At 37.2% G+C, this 20,223-nt stretch overlaps 1 long non-coding RNA gene across 1 annotated transcript in view; it reads right to left on the reverse strand.

Annotated features, from left to right (window-relative positions):
* The window catches only part of LOC120952751 (uncharacterized), a 34,797-nt gene extending 15,322 nt beyond the window's left edge, over positions 1–19,475 (reverse strand). The window contains exons 1-2 of the long non-coding RNA XR_007451867.1: positions 19,249–19,475; positions 15,136–15,282 (exon numbers count right to left, since the gene is read on the reverse strand). This is a non-coding gene — a long non-coding RNA (uncharacterized LOC120952751). The remainder of the gene's footprint in view (positions 1–15,135; positions 15,283–19,248) is intronic.
* Positions 19,476–20,223: the final 748 nt, after the last annotated feature.

The following is a 20,223-nucleotide window of genomic DNA, read 5'->3' on the forward strand; positions in this document are numbered from 1 at the left end:
TGGTTCTATTGTCCCTGAACAAACACATTACTTACTTACTTATCCAGCGCTACAACCGCTTTGCGGTCTTGGTCTGCCTCAGGAGTGTCCGAAACCGCTCACAGTCTCGCGCCTTCGTCTGCCAGCACGTTATCCCGGCCTTAATGGCCGACGCCTCTACGCCATCTTGCCACCTCAATTTGGGCCTACCACGCCTCCTCTGTCCTTGTGGACGGCCTAAAAAGACTTTACGGGCTGGGTCGTCCGATGCCATGCGTACAACATGGCCAGCCCACCGGAGCCTGGCGAGCTTGATACGCTGCCCGACAGTGAGGTCGCCGTACATCTCGTATAGCTCGTCATTATAGCGGCTCCTCTATCGTCCTTCCACACATACGGGGCCAAGTATCCTTCTGAGCATCTTCCTCTCCAACACGGCTAAGAGGGTTTCGTCAGATTTGGACAGTGTCCATGTCTCACAAACACACAATTATTGCTATAATATACCATACACCGATAGCAAATTTAAACGATGCAATGAATCCGCAAGCACATCTTGAATACAAAAAAATACACCAATAGCATATAGTAAAACAACGAAACTAAATACATCAAACTAAAAACACAATACATTTCATTCTGTAATCGTCTTTAATGTTACACTACCCGTCGCTAGTTGCTCGCTTTCTCCGACGGCTTCTTACAATCGTAGATTGAATGGTAGGAAACCTGATTATTTAGTTCCATATACTGCAATGTACTGTCTTTATCTTATTTTAGTCCACTGTTATTTTTAATATTAATCAATGACGTATCAATGTGTTTGCTTTATTCCTAAATTCCGAAAAATGCTCTATACTGATGATGTTACACAATGATGTTATCAAGACTTAGCAGACTATCAGAGACTTCAATCCGCTTTGTCTCACTTTATCAATTGGTGTACGTTTAACTCTATGTATGTGAATGTAAATAAATTTGCTTTAATGTCCAAATCTTGGAGAATAGCTCCACTTATGAATAGGTACAGCATTAGAGATAGTTTAGTGCCTAGATCTGATTGTCTTTGTGGTCTTGGCCTACTAATAAATAACGAAGTAATGCTCCAAGCTCATTTTGATAATATGTTGTAGGGATTCAGATAGAGCTGAGATGGGATCAATACTAATTTTATCGAAATCAATCTGTCGTGTAACGTTTTTAAAACGAATTTAGATGTAATTATAATTTAGTTAGGAAGCAAGATAGAATAAAATATATAAGTGATCACAACTACCGAGTAGTACGGTCGACTATGTGAAGCTCCCATAACGTTCGTCCTAGGCTCTTCGTCTGTTCTGTCTTAATTTCTTGTAATACGTGTAAATAAGAAGCCCTTTAGCTTAAAATATCTGTACTTCTTCGTCCTATCTCCTCGTTCCGTTCGTTGTATCTCCTGCTTTCATCGTCTTGAAGGCGAAAAACTACAGATGACCGAGAATACAGAAAACCCTGCGCTTCTTTTGAAAAGTCAAACGAACAGCCTCAATGCCGCCTATAAGTTCCTGACTCAGATCATGTTCTGCCGACTTGCGTCCATTACTACAAATTTTGTTGGCAACTACCAAGCTGGGCTTGTTGGAGGCAAATCTACCACCGACCAAATTTTTACTCTACGGCAGATCCTCCAGATGTGGCGAGAATCTCCTGATGCCGAGACTTCAAGGCGGCCTACGGCACCATAGACCGGAATGAGCTATGGAACCTCGTGCAACGGTACCACTTTGCAGGGAAAGTTGATCCGGCCACTACGAGAGGCCATTACGAGCGGGGTGCAATGCAAGGTGAGAGATTCTAACATGGTGTTTAAATAGTTCAAATCTCACAGAGGTCTGAGGCAAGGTGACGGACTCTCTTGTATGCTCTTCAACATGGAAGGTGTCATTCGAATAGCAGGTCTAGACAACGACATCCGTGGCACGATATTTTACCAGTCACTCCGATTTCTGGTTTCCTGTCGTGAAGTTGGTTTTTCGATTTTTACACAGATTTTTTTCCCTATGTGCAATGGCATCACACAGTGAACAATTCAGGGTAGATAGAACAAAAAGCTCCGGATTAGGTATCGTACATGCTATGGACACAATGAAATTACTCAAGTTCCTTACAGTTTTTAACCATTTTGGTACTACTGCAGTAGATAATCATCAAGAAAACTTACTCACCAGTTGCAAAACCAAATGATTTAATTGCCAAGGTATTCCTTATCCATACAGTGTCGAATAAGGTACAAATCTGCCAAAAACCTTACTGCTTCACATACACAGAATACCGCATTAGATTTTCATAAATCTACGGTTGTTGTGTCGAAGACGAAAAAGAAGAAGTGTAAAAACGATTATTATTTCTTGTAGCTTTCTTTCATGAACATGAGATTTTCTTACATATTCTAGGAAAGAAATGAATACACCCAGTCATATTCAAATGAAGAATATGCGCAATGTAGAACAAATTGAAATCTTTATATAAAGGAATGTGTCTCTAGGAAAGTAGGTTTTAAGAAGGGTAAAATGTATGTAACTTTCTTCTTTTTTTAACTTAACATCGCTGCTTAATTTGGCGTCTGGCTAAGCCACTTGATACTAACATAATGTTGTTTCAATTCGATTTCTTAACACCTTTTACTTTTACCACTACCACTACAAAACCTCAAAGCGCGTCTCTGCCTGCTCGCCCACAAGTCGTGCTCTCGCTCCTAACATACACTTTCTTTTCAAAAAGGCTGGGCAGGGTCAAAAACAACACAATGAACGGCATTACATACATCGTCGGTTCCGTATGGTATGAAGGCTTCTCTCTCTATCTCTCTCTATCTATCTCTCTCTATCTCTATCTCTATCTCTATCTCTATCTCTATCTATCTATCTCTATCTATCTTTTCACCTTCCGTTTTCAACGGAACTCAGACTATTGCTACACATTATATTTATTCAAACCCTAATATAAAATAAAGTTTCCCTATCTACAAAACTATCAAATCAAAGTGAATAAAAGAATGCAAAATGAAAAAATAGGCGAATAGGGCATCTAATTGATGCACCCAACATTTTGATGTCCAAAAAGAACTTAATTTCTCTTTGGTTTATCCATTCTTCTTAAGTGCGTTGTGCTGCCACAGCGTTTGAAAAGGAACAATTTGAAAACGCCTCCCTGCTCGAATGATCGAGAGGGCTATTAAACTCAATTATATCCAGACGTGACATATTCCGGATAGAGTAGGGCATAATTTATTCCCAACGATAAACCTGTTATCGTTGATGAAGCGAACAGTATTCTTTTTCCTTCAAAACAAAAATAATATTTTAACATTTCTATTCAAGTTATCTTTGCGGAAGCTAACAATTCGTGGCCTTTCAGAAGCTTTGTCTCTGCTTCGCGGCTACTTAAAACATATTTCGCTTTGCACTTTTCTTTTGATTTCCATTTTTGTTGATGATGATGATTCGTTTGAAAACAATTAATTTCAATTGCACTCCCCCAGCTCAAACCCAACCTCTAAATCTTTAATTGAAACATTACTCTTAGGGGAGTATAATGTCGGTTGCACCAATAGAAACATTTGCAATGATTGGTCTTTTAATCGTTTCCTTCCATATTGTAAATGTTATGAACTTTTTTTTACTTTAAGTTGGTGTTAAACTGTTGTAACTTAAATATACTTGTTTTACTATATTCAAAACATTTATTACACGCGATAAAATAAAAAAATTAAAATATTTTACAAACGTACACTCCGAGCCGCACGCTGGATGCACCGAGCACCCTTGCCGAGAGCTCCTTTCCAATCGGCCTTTTTCACACTTTTTCACTGTACGACCCTTGGAACACCCGCAGCCTTGCGTGCTTAGTGTGTGCGACAGTGTGCGTGTGCACACTGTCGTCCCCGTGAACATTAACCAATACCAATACGGCAATCGTTGGGTTCAAACGATAAATAGAGCTTTATTCTTTGAGTTACTAAAATTGATCAGGCATGGTTTTCCTAATGTGTAACAAATCTAGTGCTCTATTCATATATATACAATCAAACCGTTTATCGATTGAGCTTAAAACTAGGAAAACATATGTGTCAAGTAGATGTTCTATTTGAAGTATGAACTTTGGATTAAATATTATAGACAACTACACTAAAACAAACTAAACAATAGTTTTGATCACTATTCAGCATCCAACCAAATCTACTCAAGCTATATTTTCAATCAAACAAAAATGTGCACCTGTTCACAATTGACTTGATCAGAAGAAACCTTTTTAGTCGACATAGTTTTACAAATTCCTCAACATTCTTGAACATTATTTATATTTATTTCGTTGTTCAAGATTTTTTATTTCTATGTTGTCCCATAACTTTGGCAACCTTCAAACAAGGTCCAGTTAAGGTAAAACCATGAAAAATCTCAAACAAAACATCCACCATTCATCAAATTGCGCTTTAACTTCGGCCAGAGAGGCCGTGCTCATTTGTTTTATTCTGGTTTTTTTTAGTCCAGCTTTTTAAAACACGAACCTTTGGTAGATGAATCGAAAGATACAAAGATACTTCCTCTAGAAGACCAGCTAACGTTTTAAGAGGAATGAGCTGATGACACAAAAAAGGAAGCGTTTTTTTTTTTTTAAATGAGGGCCAGAATTAACCCAAATCATGCAATTAACACCTAGAACGGTCTACTAAGACAAGTTTTTGTTAAGAATTTCGTTTAAATCCGGTGAAATTTGATACTGTTTCTTGAAATACTTTTTATTCTATGTTCAGAACGTGTTATGTATTGCAAAGAAGAGCAAGAGGTAAAGTCTCATGATTTGTTCATCTTAATCTTATTGTACCTTGTCGCTTTGGCAAGCATTTATTACATTTTATCTTCAACTGTATAAAAGTCTTCACAGTGAAAGTACACAGCTCTTGAACATGCAACATGGCACTGTGAAATGTTGGACAAGTGATCATAAATAGACAAATACCAAATTAGTCGAAACTTGACAAGCACTAAGAACGAAATAAGCAACAACAACAAAAAACTAAAACACAACGGGTTCGAGAACTGGCGACTGGTAGCATCTCCCACCTAGTCGCTGATCGCGTGCACAGATTGCCTCGGGTGAAAAATTAGGTGAAGAAGGTGAAATTTAATGTAATGGCCTCTGATCATGCGAAATGCCTGACGGAGATAGACGAGACAGATATGCGACGATGCACTAACGGCTGGGCGCCTCCATTGCTGGTGAGGGAAATAAACAGGCTATACAAACATGCGAAACATGAAGAAGGAATTATATACAAAAAGCTGTAGTTGTTTTTCATGTATATGCAGTAGCCTGGCAAAACGATTGCTATTAATTTTGCAGATGCTGTGAGGTGTAACAGGTAACATCACATAGTAAAGATAGTTTCCCATTGCCCTAGTATCTTTCTACTTCTTTTGCTCAACAACCGTTCTCGGTCAAGGCCTGCCAGTACCAATGATATATAGGTGTGGCTTTCATTGACTTATTGATTACCCATAGTAGGATAGTCAGTCGTACGTATGGGGGTACGGTCTATTCGGGACTTGAACCCATGACGGGCATGTTGTTACGTCGTACGAGTTGACGACTGTACCACCAGATCGGTCCAATTGTGTAGGTTAAAAACTTAAAATTTTGTTAAGAAAGTTTTAAATAACAAAGATAAAATTAGTTGTAGCATAAATGGTTTTAGTAATAAAAGAAGTGTTACTAAACGAGCATAAGCGAGCCATGCAACGATAACTGGTACAGTGGGCGAATAGTACCATAGTGTTACTAAACGAGCATAAGCGAGCCATGCAGCGATAACTGGTACAGTGGGCGAATAGTACCATAGGCGAAACGTACAGCGAGTGAGGAAACGATTGGACGAATCCGATCGTGGCCACAACACGGTGGATACCAATCGCGTTTGTGTGTGAGTGCTTATGAGGCCGAGAAGGCAGAAATTCGGAAAAGGTATTCAATAACAAAGGAACGAAAGTAGGGAACAAGGCTGCAGAGAGCGATAGGCAAACCTTTTCTATTATTTTTTTTTAATATTCGTACTTTAATGTCTAACCTTATCACTCTGTTACATGCATGTTACATTCTATACAACGCGAACAAAGTGTGTTGAGTGAAATGTTTTAATACTAACAAATGCCTACTGCGCGCATATTTGTGCAAACAAGTATTTTAGCGAATTAGCTCTTTCACAATGCACATAGGCTGCTCGCTGTTAAATCTAAAGCACGGTATGATCAAATAAAAAAGAAGGAGTTCGTTTTGTTGTCTACTTCAATGCGGTATGCGCTACGACCACTTTCGAACCACACATCACCCACAACTTCTTTTTGTAACAACACGTAATACGTGCACACAAACATCAAAACCATGCTGTGCCGATAGCCATTAGCCGCCCCAGGGTTGCTGACTTCATAGCCGACTTTTTCGTCCATAAACGAGGGGTTGATTGAGTTGGTTTATGTGCGTTATAATAACGGAAGCTTGGTCAATGTTATTTTTGTTACTTTTGTTTTCCGGTTCACTAACAGTCACATCGTCCTTTTTTAGTTGTAGAAGCGAGCTAAACCTGAAGTAGTGCTTATTACTAGCACCTCGTTTACTGCGACTTGACTCGGGTTTTATAGCACAAGGTGGATAAAGTGGAGATAAACAGGGAAGGGCTGACTAGAAATTTAAGCTAGTATGGTGAAATCTTATTATGTGAGTGAAAGAGAGTTTAGATTAAACTCACCTTCCATCCACAGTTCGAACGACTAGAGTTTTGAAGAAATTGAACTCTTTGAATCCCAGTGCAAAGGATTGACACTTTTCTTAGCTAGCATTAGGTACCGACTGTCAATGGCAGTTTCGATTCCCTTTGGGTGACATTTTTATCAGTTTTGTTGTTCAATACGAAATGTTCGTTTTCTACACCACATATGACGATGCAATAAAACGTGCCATGGTTCAACTCTAAGTGCACTGAGGCAGGATTTATGTTTGTGTGCGACACAAAATTCGGTACAGAAGCACACCGACGTTAACGTTGCACAGGTACGAGTGTTTTCCAGTGGTTCTCTCGTGTGCTTGTATATGAGTGTGTTCAATCATCCGTAACGTTGCCGACCTCATAATCATCAGTTGATGGCTTCCGGTGAGAAATTGGTGCAACGTTTTGAAACACAAAAGAAGGCACCCCCAAACGTCTGCAACCATTGAAAGTATGTTGTTTTTCTCACTTATTTTTGTTCATGTCTTTAACATCTTTGCCCTATCTCGCCTGTGGTCTTCCATCAATTACAGTTGGTGGTTTTGGTCTGCAACCGTGGTTCCAATTATTGAAATGCCATTTTTAATTCCAATTGCTTTTCGATGTTCACATTCTTTTCCGTTCTCTTTTTGTTCAACCATTTCTTCATTGCACGACCAAAACGTGTTATTTTCCATCCTTTTTTTCTGCAGACCAAAAGCCGCTACTTGTGTATGAAGGTCATAATAGTATTGACCGAAAAAATCTTGATGGAAAAAGTTTTTCAATTGGCGGGCGGAGAAAAACTACCAAGCGAAAAATAAATGTTGTCCACACCGCTAAAATGTGTAAGCTGAAAGAACGTTTTTAGATAAATGAGTTTGAATTAATACAAATTGTGCTACATTACCCTTGGTTGAGTACGATTGAAAAACATGATTCAGGGTATTCAACTATCGAAATGTTATTTAATTCACCTTACAGGGTTTACAACTGTCCACTTATTTATAGCATTAACCATTGTTATGAATCACTGTCTACCACTTGATTACAGGTCAGATGGTATAAACTACGCTGTCCAATAACACATTTGTCGTCTTCGATTGCACAACGGTCAGATTCGGTACAGTTTCTTATGGTTGTTGCAGTATTAACAAAATCAATATTATGAATAGCTGGAATGTATGGTTTATACTGCATCTTGCTTTAATAAAAGTAATGTGCTTGAATCCGTTTTGTCTTTGCAAAATTGTACCTACCAAAATAAACCGTGCCTAATCTTCATGGTAGGAAGAGCGTCCACCACTGTATGCAGTAAGTGTTAAAGGTTAATCGCGGGTTAATCGCCAGGGTTCAATAAAATGAATCAACCATCCGTTTTTTGTCAAAATATAGATAAATTTTGTATAATTTTGCTTGAAGTGGTAGGTGAGATGAGATGAGTCTGACTGCAGATAACTGTTTAATGCATGTTTAAAAGGTTTTTAAAAACATCAGGGAATTTTCTTTTCTTTGGCCAATTGATGAGTCAAATCAGTATTATTTGCTTGAAGAACTGTCAAATCTAAAAAACCTCGTATCTCCTAACAAGCGTATAAGTGCTATCGGATATCCCAGAATATACCTGTAAAAAGTAAATGAATAGTATTTATCTAAAACGATTGAATCGAAGCAGCTCTACAAATCAACAGTTGATTTTCGATACAGTAAATAAATTGAATAGATATCGGTTTCAATCCACTTCCACCCACCTTCCTTCACACGCGAAGAACCTTTAACCTTTCGACCGATATCATGACCGATGGTTTGTGGTCATGAAATGAAATTATCAACGGAAGTATCAATAAAATACCTCACATCAATACACCTAACTCACACTCCAGCCTTCTTTCATCGCCCAGTTAACGATGCCAACCAATTTGTGTCAATAAATCGCAAACACATTTCTTGCCATTTCGGTCTCGTAAGTGTGGGCAGCAAAAAAGTTCAACCAGTTCAACAGAGGATTGATAAAAAAGAACAGGCAAAGTGAGCATTATTTTTCACCCCGCATTCTAGTCATAATGTTCATAGAGGGGTAAGGCTTCAAACCAGTTAGGATAAAATCGACCCGTAAGTTTCACATTTTTCCTTCAACGACTCAGAGACTACGGGAAATATAGCAAAGTGAGAGAGAAATGAAGCAACCTTCAACTTTCGCTGAGAATATAAGATAGTGTGTTAAAAGGAGAAAGGAGCAATAGCAAGAGACGAATTGAAGGAAACGAAAAATGATAGGCTTTAAAAAAGGGTCAAAATTTTTGACAAAAATTACATGAGGCACACAGAGATGGAGGTGAAGGATGTTGTGGTTACGTTATGATGAATTTAATGGTTGATGCATAATCGTGTGATAGTATATGCAAGGGGAGGATTCCATTACAAAGAAGTGAAAACTCATCGATCATCATAGAAAACCACCATCACCCGTTGGATTTTGGTTTATGTGATGATGGGTTATTGTTGAAGGATTTTGCAAACACTATAAATATCGACACTCAGTAATTTTGATGTATCGATGAATACAATGGTGTGACTGAGGTTTACATAACCATAAGACATGGTCGTAGCTACCTGACTAAGTATCTCATGTTGTGTGAACATACAGAAGAGTAGTGTAATGCAAAGATAACGTCTTTAGCCACTGTAATAGGTACAAAGAAACACAAAAAGTGAAAGATAACGTCTTTAGCCACTGTCATAGGTACAAAGAAACACAAAAAGTGAATCTGACCGTCAAAGATCAATTACAACGTGAACTATTATTATCAGGAGAACAACAAAAAAACATTGATAGAATGGCATTGAATTTTTTTTTAATGAAATCACATATATATATGCATTTGGAATGACGCATAATGCAATTGAAAGTATTGATTTAAAGTCGACGTACTGAGCAGTGTTTAGGTATAAAATCCTGAAGATTCACGTACTATTTGCCCTGGCTCCTGTAAAATCCTACTAATTTTCCACTATAACGAATTACTGGAAGTTGTATTAGGAAATAAACTGTGACAATCAGAATAAATGGTACATTCAACTGATGAGATATAGTATGATATTCAGGGGAAAAAATACTAAATTCTTAAATTTATTTTCGGACTTTTTATTTGAGACTTGAGCCGTAAAACCAAATGTTTAATATTTATAATTAAACACATGTTGAATCTTAAATTAAGGAAACTCTGGGCATAATAAACTAAATTTTCTTGTCATAGTATTTGTAGTGGGTGATATTATCCCCCATAATAATTATTAGTTATAATATATGATGCATACATAATTTCAATTTGGGATGATGTTTTAGAATTCCACAGGAAATGTCTTTTTTAGATTTTTCGTTACTATTAATCTGTTAATGAAATATATTGTGTCCAAAGAACAAAAAAGTGTTTTAATAAGATTTTCCTGTTATCGTTGAAATTAAGAAACCATATACCTCCATGTAATCCATGTAATCAGGAAACCATGTAATCAGCGTACATCATACTTCGGGTGCTATCGTTACATAAAGTTTTTTTTAAAAGTTAAAAATCCTCCCAAATGCTTTCTAAAATTATGTGGTGTTTAAAACTAGTCTTTAGGTCAATGGAATGCAGATTTATTGATATGATTGTTGATTGATGTTTCCAATATGTGTCAGCCATGTTGCTATTTAGATAAACAAATGCATTGTTCACACGCAGAATGGACAAATAAACATTTTACAGCTATTATGGCAAATAGTATTTTGGAGCAAAATATGAGTGTTTTATATGAATATGTGTATTTTATTGTTGCTGTGATGATATTAAAAAGGTGCTTATGATTAGGGTGCTTTAAATTATTTCAAAATATCATGTAGTGCTTTAACAATCAACTTTTCATAGCATGGATTACCACTAATACGAGAGCGATTTCAAAAGATATTATACTAATATCGTAAATTTTCAAAATAATACCGTTAAATAAAAAATACAGATACTAGTTATAACAAATGCACAATAGACAACCGATTTCAATGCGTTTGTATGAAGAATATTTTTCAGCCAAACATAGCAAAATGGCGAGACTATTATAGAAAAATCCGTTCGCCAGTTTAGACATTTGATGTAGCCTACAAGATAACACCAACAAAAAATTGGGACGATGCAAAGGATACGGTTTTTTTCATTCACTGTACACTAGCCCCAGTTGAAGCTTCCAACTCTTGATACACCAAAACGATATGGAAATTCTATTTTTTACATTTTATGCAACACGAGGAATGCGGGGGAACAGCGAAGGAAAAACTAAAATGTACTTTCAAGAAAAGACATAACTGTAAAATTATCATAAAAGTAAGCGATTGCTATTACAAAGATGCAAGATCAAATATTAAGAGAAAAGTAATGCAAAGAAGAAACGAGTTGCGTCTACGAAAATATTAAAATGTTTTCGTTACTGTCACTGTACGAAACAAATACATGAAAAGTTTTTATGACTAAATTACATATTGAAGCAGTTGTTGAATATAATTAGATTGTGAAGAAATTATGTTTACGGAATAGAAATGGAGCATTTTAATAAGTTTAACAAAAATATAGAGGTTTACAATATGTTTTCGAATTTTGCGTTTTTACGATATAATCATAAATAAATATCCTTTACATTTTTTGTTGACGAACATTCTTCTTGTTAATCGTGAACCACCAACTTTTTATCCTCGAGCATGTGCTTGCAGCTCAATCAATCAATAAGAAATGCGACAGCAAGGACCATTCTACAGAAATCCCAGAAAGGTTGACTCACGTATGACCCTGATTGGTGATATATTCGTTCGAACAAAGTAGCATCAAACCACAAGAAATTTAAAAACTGTCACAACAAATTTAAACCACACGCTTTTAGCCATGTCTTAAGAGCTGCAAGATAAGGTTGCAGCAAAGTCTCTTGTACATTTCTTAGCAATGGTTAGAAAAACGACTTAATTTAGTTGTCGTGCGCAATCGTCTTATACCTATAATTTTTTTTTCGTCGTAAGCATCCTTTCACAATCAGCTCAATTTAGAAATTTAGCTGTCGTCTTTGGATTTTCTCCGTTCACTCTCGTTTAACTTCCACTTCGTCGAGCCGACCCTTCCTTGTCCGAGAAGATCTGTATTTTTTATCAGTATAATCAGTTACCTTACCATATCATACCTTGCAGTCACACCAGCTGTAAACTGATAGGAATAAATTTCCATTGTGATGTTTTACTGCATTTGTTCATGATTCCTCTTTTGCTTGCGGTTTGCAACCTCTATCAGTCCCTCCTTTGCTTGCAATTTGTTTCGTGTTAGAGTGTCTGTGTTTAAAACAAATGAGGGTTTACTTTTTACTTCACACGATATTTTCAGAAAAATAATTTGCATGTATAAATGGCAAAACATTTTCCAACGCCAGTCAAAATTTATTAAGGGCCGTCCATAAACTACGTAACGCTGAAATTGGGATTTTTCGACCCCCTCCCCCCCCTATCGTAACAAAACGTAACGTTGGAGGAGACCCCCTTCCAAAATTACGTAACGCATGATCGAACACCCCCCCTTTATTTGGTTTTGCATCAACAAATACAAAAAAATATGGGTTTATATTTTTTTATTTGATTGCTTTTATAAAGTATGCAGAGTTGTTTTAATTAATGTTTAATTAAAATTAATGTTTAATTAATGAAAGGAAAGTTAGATGAAAAATTTATAATTAAAGAAACGCATAATATATATGTTGAGCATTTTTAGACATCTTGCCAGATTGGCTTCAATTGTTCAGTAATGTTTATGATGGGAACACTATCTGTTTCGATTACATTGGCATCTTCTTCATTCCATGTGGCATCTTCATTATGTTTGTGTATTACTTCTTTAAACCTATCATCATTCTTTTGTTCTGAAGTAAGGTTTTTTTCCCTTCTCCTTGGCTAGCATGCATTCTCAAATGCTCGTTTAGCAAAACGTATTCCCTATCAAAAAATATAAAGAAATAAAAGTGCAAAACTTACCCAGGTGGGCGATCATTTGTCAGTGACCAGTGATAGGATTGTATTACGTTACGTAACAGAATGTGAACCCCCCCTCTCCCCTATGTAACAAACCGTAACGCTACAGGGAACCCCCTCCCCCCCCTTTGAGCGTTACGTAATTTATGGACGCCCCCTTATATAGTTTTACAGTCACATTTTAATATGTAACTGATATAGTACTATCTCGCTCTGTAGCAAAATTGTTCGTAATGTCATATTCCTCTAAAACGTGGCCAAGAGGGTTTCGTCAGATTTGGACAGTGTCCATGTCTCAGAGGCGTATGTGAATACCGGTACTATTTAAGTGCTATATAGTCCCAGCTTCGTCCGTCGCGACAGGTTCTTTGAGGTGAACTGGCTATCTCAGACTGTAGAATGACCGGTTGGTAGCCAGCCTCCTTGTGCGCAACTAAGTTACCATGCTATTGTCGTTGCTGACCTTTGACCCAAGATAGGTGAATTCTGGGACGACTTCAAAAGTGCATTCACCTTTCTGTACGTCAGGCCCTGAGTATTTTCCATCCACCTTCACCTGGCAAGTGACGTAATAGTCATTCTAACTAGCTTTATCAATCTGGCCGGGACTCCAAAAGAGCTCATAGTGACGTATAGTTTTACCCTGGCTATGCTATAATATGTGGCTTTGAAGTCAATGAAGGGATGATACGTGTGGTGTCTGTACTCTGCCATCTTCTCCAAGATCTGCAACATGGTAAAGACATGGTAAACATAGGTGGTTATTTTTCCGTTTCGGAATCCTCTTTGATAGTTTCCAACAATCTTTTCAACGTGAGGTACAAGGCAATCCTGCAGGATCAGGAATGCAGGATTTTACAGGCAGTATTCAACTCTTTAATACTCCTATAGTTCAACTTATCTCCTTACTTAAACATGGAGCAGATGATACGTAGTTTTTATTCTTAATCGATCGATCGATTTGCTATCCCACACTTCAGTAACAATTTTATAAATCTCGTCTTCAAATACGCAAAATGTTATAACAATTTTTTTGCAACAGCTGTAAGAAGCAGTCATGAAATAAAATTGTTGGGGGATAAACTTAAAAATTATAACATACTGCATGAAAGTATTGAGTTTAACTGCAGTTTCTGGCAATAAGAGACAACTTTCAAAGAAGAAGAAAGAAATAATTCCCAACTTGCTGCTTCTTTTTTGCATCTATGGCTCAAGATCATGTGTTTCCGCCAATCCTCATAGGACAAACAAAATCCTAACGATCACGTCTTTTCATTCAGTTTGTGAAAGCAAAAAACTTTGTGAAACGAATAAGGAAAAAAACATTTTTCAAAGTCGCCACGTACCAAAATATTGTTTAGAAGTGCTGGAGGCATGCAAACTTGTTTCTTCGTTATTTCAATTATTTTTGTTTTTAAACGTTGGTTCTACTATTCGTTTGATTATTTTCAGAGATTATTGAATGTATAACTTGTCGCATCTTTACAAGATGATATCTCCATCAACAACACAATTATGTAAGTTAAAACAGACTTAATAAAAAGTCAGTGCTTTCAACGAATTAAGTTCTAAAGATGTAAATCTGTCTTTTATAAATCAATTTATTATGCAGTAGATTGATTTGTTTAACTTTTTTTTTAAACTTCTTGTTCCAAATTATTCGCAACTCAAAATCAATCATTCTAAATGATTTCCTTTAAAATGGTTTCATATCCGTTTCATTCCATTTTCTATTTGTAGCCAACAAGCTTCAATTTGTTTACATATGTTTCCTGCTGAAATAATTTAGGCGGAAAATGTCAGGCTAGATTGGCGTGTTGACATGATTTCAGCCACAAACTGTCAACTGTGTGTGTGTGGCAAATCAAACACACTTTAGTCTCTCAAAATCATTAATTGAGCAGTTCTTGCATCATAATATCTACGGCTGTGTACACAGATGATTCGATACTAGCTTTCATAATTTACTCTTTTAATAATTGATTGTAATCTAGTCTGAAAGAGTGAGGGTACCGTTCCTGATTTCCACGGTTATATCACATTGCTTGCTACAAGTGCTGCAGTGGATTTAGGTCATCTGTTTAACTTAGACGGAACATACATTGAAGGAATTGAAATGAAAACTTTACAATTAAGAGATGCTGCATGACGAAAGGTAAGTACAAAGGAAAGTGTAACAATAACGATCTTAGTGTACATTACTTTCCAACTAGAAGCAGTCAATGATCAGCATGCAACACATGAAAAGGAAAATTTTGAAAGAAGGACCTGTTTCTTTTGTAGTCAAAACCCCGTATACTTGATACAACGCAACAAGGATCCCTGTTTAAAGTCGCACAGTGACCGGCATCTGTGTCCTTTGTGTGTGTGTACTTTCGTGCTAGTGCCTTAGAAAATACACGCAACGCTTGTGTAGGAATGATGACCGTCGCATGAAGCGTGGTGCGGTGGTCTGATGCAGGTGTGATGCTGCATCTGCAGCTGATGGGAGCTGTAATTGCATAAATTATTCAACACCATTGTATGTTAACAATCTTCAGTTTGCCTGCAAAGCAAAATCGCATCCAACGAAATCGAGTCTCACAAAATTCCATAGCCGTTGACAACATTGTCGAAAATACGACCGATTCATTGCACTAGACAGAAAATTACCCAAATATGCGAGCAGAGAGAGAGAGAGAGAGAAAAAAAAAGAGAGAGACTTTCACTATTTCAAACATTCACTTAAATGAGTTGCTGCAAATATATCTTATTTCCTAACTTCAGTGCACTGTTGCGTATCGTTTGATTCTTAAATTTACAAATTCAGTATAATCATTCAAATATTTCAGTTTGAAAGTTTTTCGAATTTTATATGACAATGATTTTGAATAGCATATCCAAAATTCAGTTGAATCTATTTGAATGATTTTGATTCTGAGGAATATATAATCTGAAGTATACGTGGTTTTTTACAGATCGTATTAGTGAGCTTTGTTTTAATTGCTGCTTGTATCTGCCATTGAATCGAATTCGGTTAAACTCATTTTTATGACTCCTTTATCCAAGTGTAAGTGAGATGATTTTTAATTCATTTCTAAGCCGTTTTTAGTTAAGATTCTGTACCTTAATTGTCAATTAAAATCAGGTGAATATTTAATTGAAAAAAAATGAACTACACTCCTACATTTTATTATTTTCGAGCCACTGGCACATGATAACGATCCATTAGCACAAGATATTTCATTAACTTGTTAAGCATCAAAACAATCAGTATAAATCTTTGCCATAAGCTTATAGGGGTTTCGTATCCAATTCACTATTGTAAACTAGTTATCGGTTTTCGTCAAGTGTGACTTTGGCGTCGTAAACCCTCAATTGGACGCAGTTAGTTCTATTCTGATCTTGTAAAGTATGAAACTGTCGTTGTCAAGCTTGAATCCGGCGTACTCAGTATTCTTTAGGGTTTTATTGTTTTGGAACCTTAAAACTACCAATGATTTGTAGGCGTGTTACATAAACAACTGTAATAAAGAAAAGTAATATAATTTTATGAATAATTTTTAAGTTACTTGAATTTTGATTGGAACATATTTAGAAGGGTTTATTGTTATTGTTTTTTAACAATGGAAGGAGCGTTTTGTAGACAGAAACAGAATAATTGTGTCCGATAATTCCACATCTCGAGTGATTTTGTAGTGAGATAAGAATTGTATTTCTTACATGCCACTAAATTCATATGAAGGGAACGGTAGTTAAACATTTCGTCGTGTTGAGTTCTGGTTGGTTGCAGTTTCAAATTATGGAGTTGGTGAAATGATTTTTGAATGAGTTTTTCGAAACAAAATAGTCTACACAACATGATTTGATTAAGTGAGCTTTTAGATTCAATGAGTGCAAAGCATTGCATGCTATGCTATGGACAAGGAACATTTTTATATTTAATGTGTATTTAGTTTTTTTCCAGCCAAATGGAAAATAAAAAAGACAACGATTTCGGAAACAAAATCAGTAAGTAGTTAAAAGGCTAATTGTACAAAAACAAACACCAAATGAACATCAACGGAAAAAATACAGGAAGAGAAAGGTATACAATATTTTGCATTGGTTCTCTCTTATCTTCAATTTGTAGTTGCTTTTTGCGTTCCTCTATCACAGTTTGCACGCTAATAAAGACGGTGGTTGTGCTGCAGTGCATTGAAAAGAAAAAAAAAGTTGCAGGCCAGATAACGATACCGGCATATCGGGGTGAATTATCACCTTTTGCAAAACGACGGCCAAAAACCACCCTGGTCAAACTGCGACAGTATTCGGTCACATTTGTAGTGGTGTGTGAAGTTTAGTACTTTGTGCACACCAAACTCTACTAGGATGAAGCGATTTCAACACAGCACACCACACTGTCCACCGTGTGACATACATTCGAAACACGGGTGAAAACCTTTCTCAACGTATGCCGGATGCTGTCCAGTTCGTTGAACATAGTGCACGATGTGTGCATTCTACTCGCTGCTATTACTCGCCTACATTGTCTCTTTGCGGTTGATGTGTTTGTATTTCCTTGTGTTGGCAAGGTGTGAACGTGCTTGGTGGATGGTTTTATTTTATGTGGCACTTTTTTGTATCCCTTGCATAGAGGAAACATGCTGAAAAAAGCGATGAGGATAACCAACAACCGTAATGTTTTTAGCAGGACACTCTTTAGACCCAACGGCGCTGTCACCGTCTGAAGCTCCGCGGGCAAATGCAGGTGAAACTGTTACTATCCAGCCAAAACCTCTATAACTATGTTAAAGCAGGAAATTAAACATGGGAGCAGGATACGGACATAGTTGAAAGGATGGAATAAAGGAATGTAAAACGGGGAAAAATGCCACAACGGGCATATACGCTTGAACGATCAGAACCGCAGCAACCAACACCAGTGGCCACACCAATGAAACAAAGTAAAAAAAGAAGGAAAACAATTTTAAAAGTTTGTTGAATAGAGCGTTCCCTGTTCCCCAATCACGCCGGTATTCGACTCGTTGGGTTGAGGTGTTTTTTTATCGCAAATACGGCACACACATACCAAGCTGCATCCCATTAAGGTTGCCAACAAAGTCTCCCCGAAAACGCTGTTATCGGTGGTTTGACAGCATTCCCGGTGTTCATGCCCTTGGTATACTGTTTCTATTGTTTCAACTGCCCGTTTGGAGCGATCGCATGTTCAAACGCACAAGCACATCTGATCTAGAGGTGAGCTATCGATGCAGATTTAACCTCTCTGTTAGCATGAATAGTGGTTGTTGCGTTGGTTCAGTGTAGTGTGTTCTTTACTTTCTGCATCAATAGACCGAGTAGCGCATCTGCGGGAGTAACTTGATTGTTTTTTGTGCTTGTTTGGGAGTATCTGTTTTTTGCATAGGACGTGTTCACCTTAGTTTATAGTGTTCCAGGCTATCACTGAAAACGTTCAGGGCGCGATCTGCACAACACATTGTTTTGGTTTGCCAAATAACTTGCACGCATTAACCAGTGTTCACGTTTTGTGGGAAGAAGATGTAAATTCTGTTTTCGTTTCCTTTAGGGGTAGGAAAAAACACTCAGAAAAGATACAAAAAAAATTATACAAACAAAGAATGCAACTGTCACACGTCCACTAGTCTTTTGTGTCGCAAGTGTGTATGTGTGAATGTGAATGTGTGCTAAATAAATAAACATCACAATAGACCATCATTGCGAAGGACGCAAAGTGCTATCGATATTGAAATGAGGAGTTAAACACGAGGAAAACTGGAAGTGGTACAACACACTAAAAACATTTGTTTTATCTCTGTCCATATCAAACCATCCGCGTAAAAACAGGAAGTTACCATACGGTCGTATACAATACTAAGATGGCTTTCGTACGCAGTGAGCGAGTGTCGTAGAACAAAGGTATCCGGCCGGAAAATGTCTTCGAGATGCATGATATGCGTACCAGGCGCTCCACCGTAAGCTCAGAAAGCCGCCATACACAGTAACAGACGGTTAGCAGACTGAGCGGCTGCCAGTGGCCCTGTTGACTTTGTGGGCACGTGGATTATAAGTCATATCACATTGGTTATACATCTTACAGTGGGTACGGATTCGCGCAATTCATACCAAACCTCCCACAACCCTCGAGCACTCAACATTTACAGGACGCTTGAATCCGCCTTTTCAATAATGAGTTCAATTTGTTTTTCTGCTATCTATCGAAATCTCGGCACATTTGTCCTTCCAAATATCGGACTCTAATTTTATTATTTAAACTTGAATCAAGATAAAGAGGTCAAATAACAATTTGTCAAGTAGATAAGTGCACGAATCGGGTTATCATATGTGTCGAGTTCGGCACTAAACGATTAATTGTCCATTAGAAAGCACGGAGCATTGTGATGCAACCCAACAAACATAGCTTTATCACTATTTTGAAGGATGCGTTCATTCTCAAAGACTGATTTAATACACTCACTTAGATACGTATTTGACATACACTTCTCCATACACATTCGGGGACACAAATACTCGACTGGTATCGTTACACAATTACGCACACACTTTCAACTAGGGGGTGTATGCGAGAAACTGTGGACGTCAACCCATCCGACAATCGGAACGTTCATTCACTAACTGGCGCGTGGCTTCTCACCGGTAAGATGAGGACCTACAACATATCGTTCAACGTGGACTATTTCTACCAGCTGACTGAGGTAGTCGACAGGATACCGATGATGAAACGAATGAGTCAGGATCCGAGCAGCCACATCCGTAACGAATGCAAACCACGATACCAGCACGAAGATTGCATCGTTCGTTCGGTCGTCATTTCGGAGCTTTTTGGAAATAGCTGCTTGCTATTCTTCCGTAAATAAAACTGTGAGTTACATACTGGAAGGTTTGGGCCTCAACGAAATGGACAGGGCTCAACGAAATGCGCGTTGCAAGTTTGAAGTGATAGCAGATTTTTTTTTAATATAGTATTATCCTTCTTTTGATTTCGACTCTGTAGTCTCCGGTCATAGTAGTTTTAATAGTGTGCAATTTAAAAAATATTGATAAATGAAAAAAATAAAAATAAGACTTGACTACAGTTAAATTTGAAAATCCAAAACAGTATTTAAAACAATCGAAAAAGGTCATAGCAAATGTAAAAATGAAGTTTCATACTGTCCTGAATTAAATATTTTTATTTCAGTTTTAACAAATTTTGAAAATGAATTTTCCTCACCTGGTAGTTGAGTGATTTAAACAAGGATAAATTTAGCAATCTCAGGAAAAACCTTTTGATTGGTTCAACGGATTGTGTTTTGTTGGTGGCTCTCATCTGTACTGAATTCAATATAAACCATCACATATCATGTTTAATTGTCCGCTTCACTGAAGAAAAACTATTTTCGTGTTAAAAATACCACGCTCATATCTTCTTTTTATTTTTTGGCTTAACGAC

The sequence above is a fragment of the Anopheles coluzzii genome, chromosome 2 (genome assembly GCF_943734685.1).
Source record: "Anopheles coluzzii chromosome 2, AcolN3, whole genome shotgun sequence".
Lineage (NCBI taxonomy): Eukaryota > Metazoa > Arthropoda > Insecta > Diptera > Culicidae > Anopheles > Anopheles coluzzii.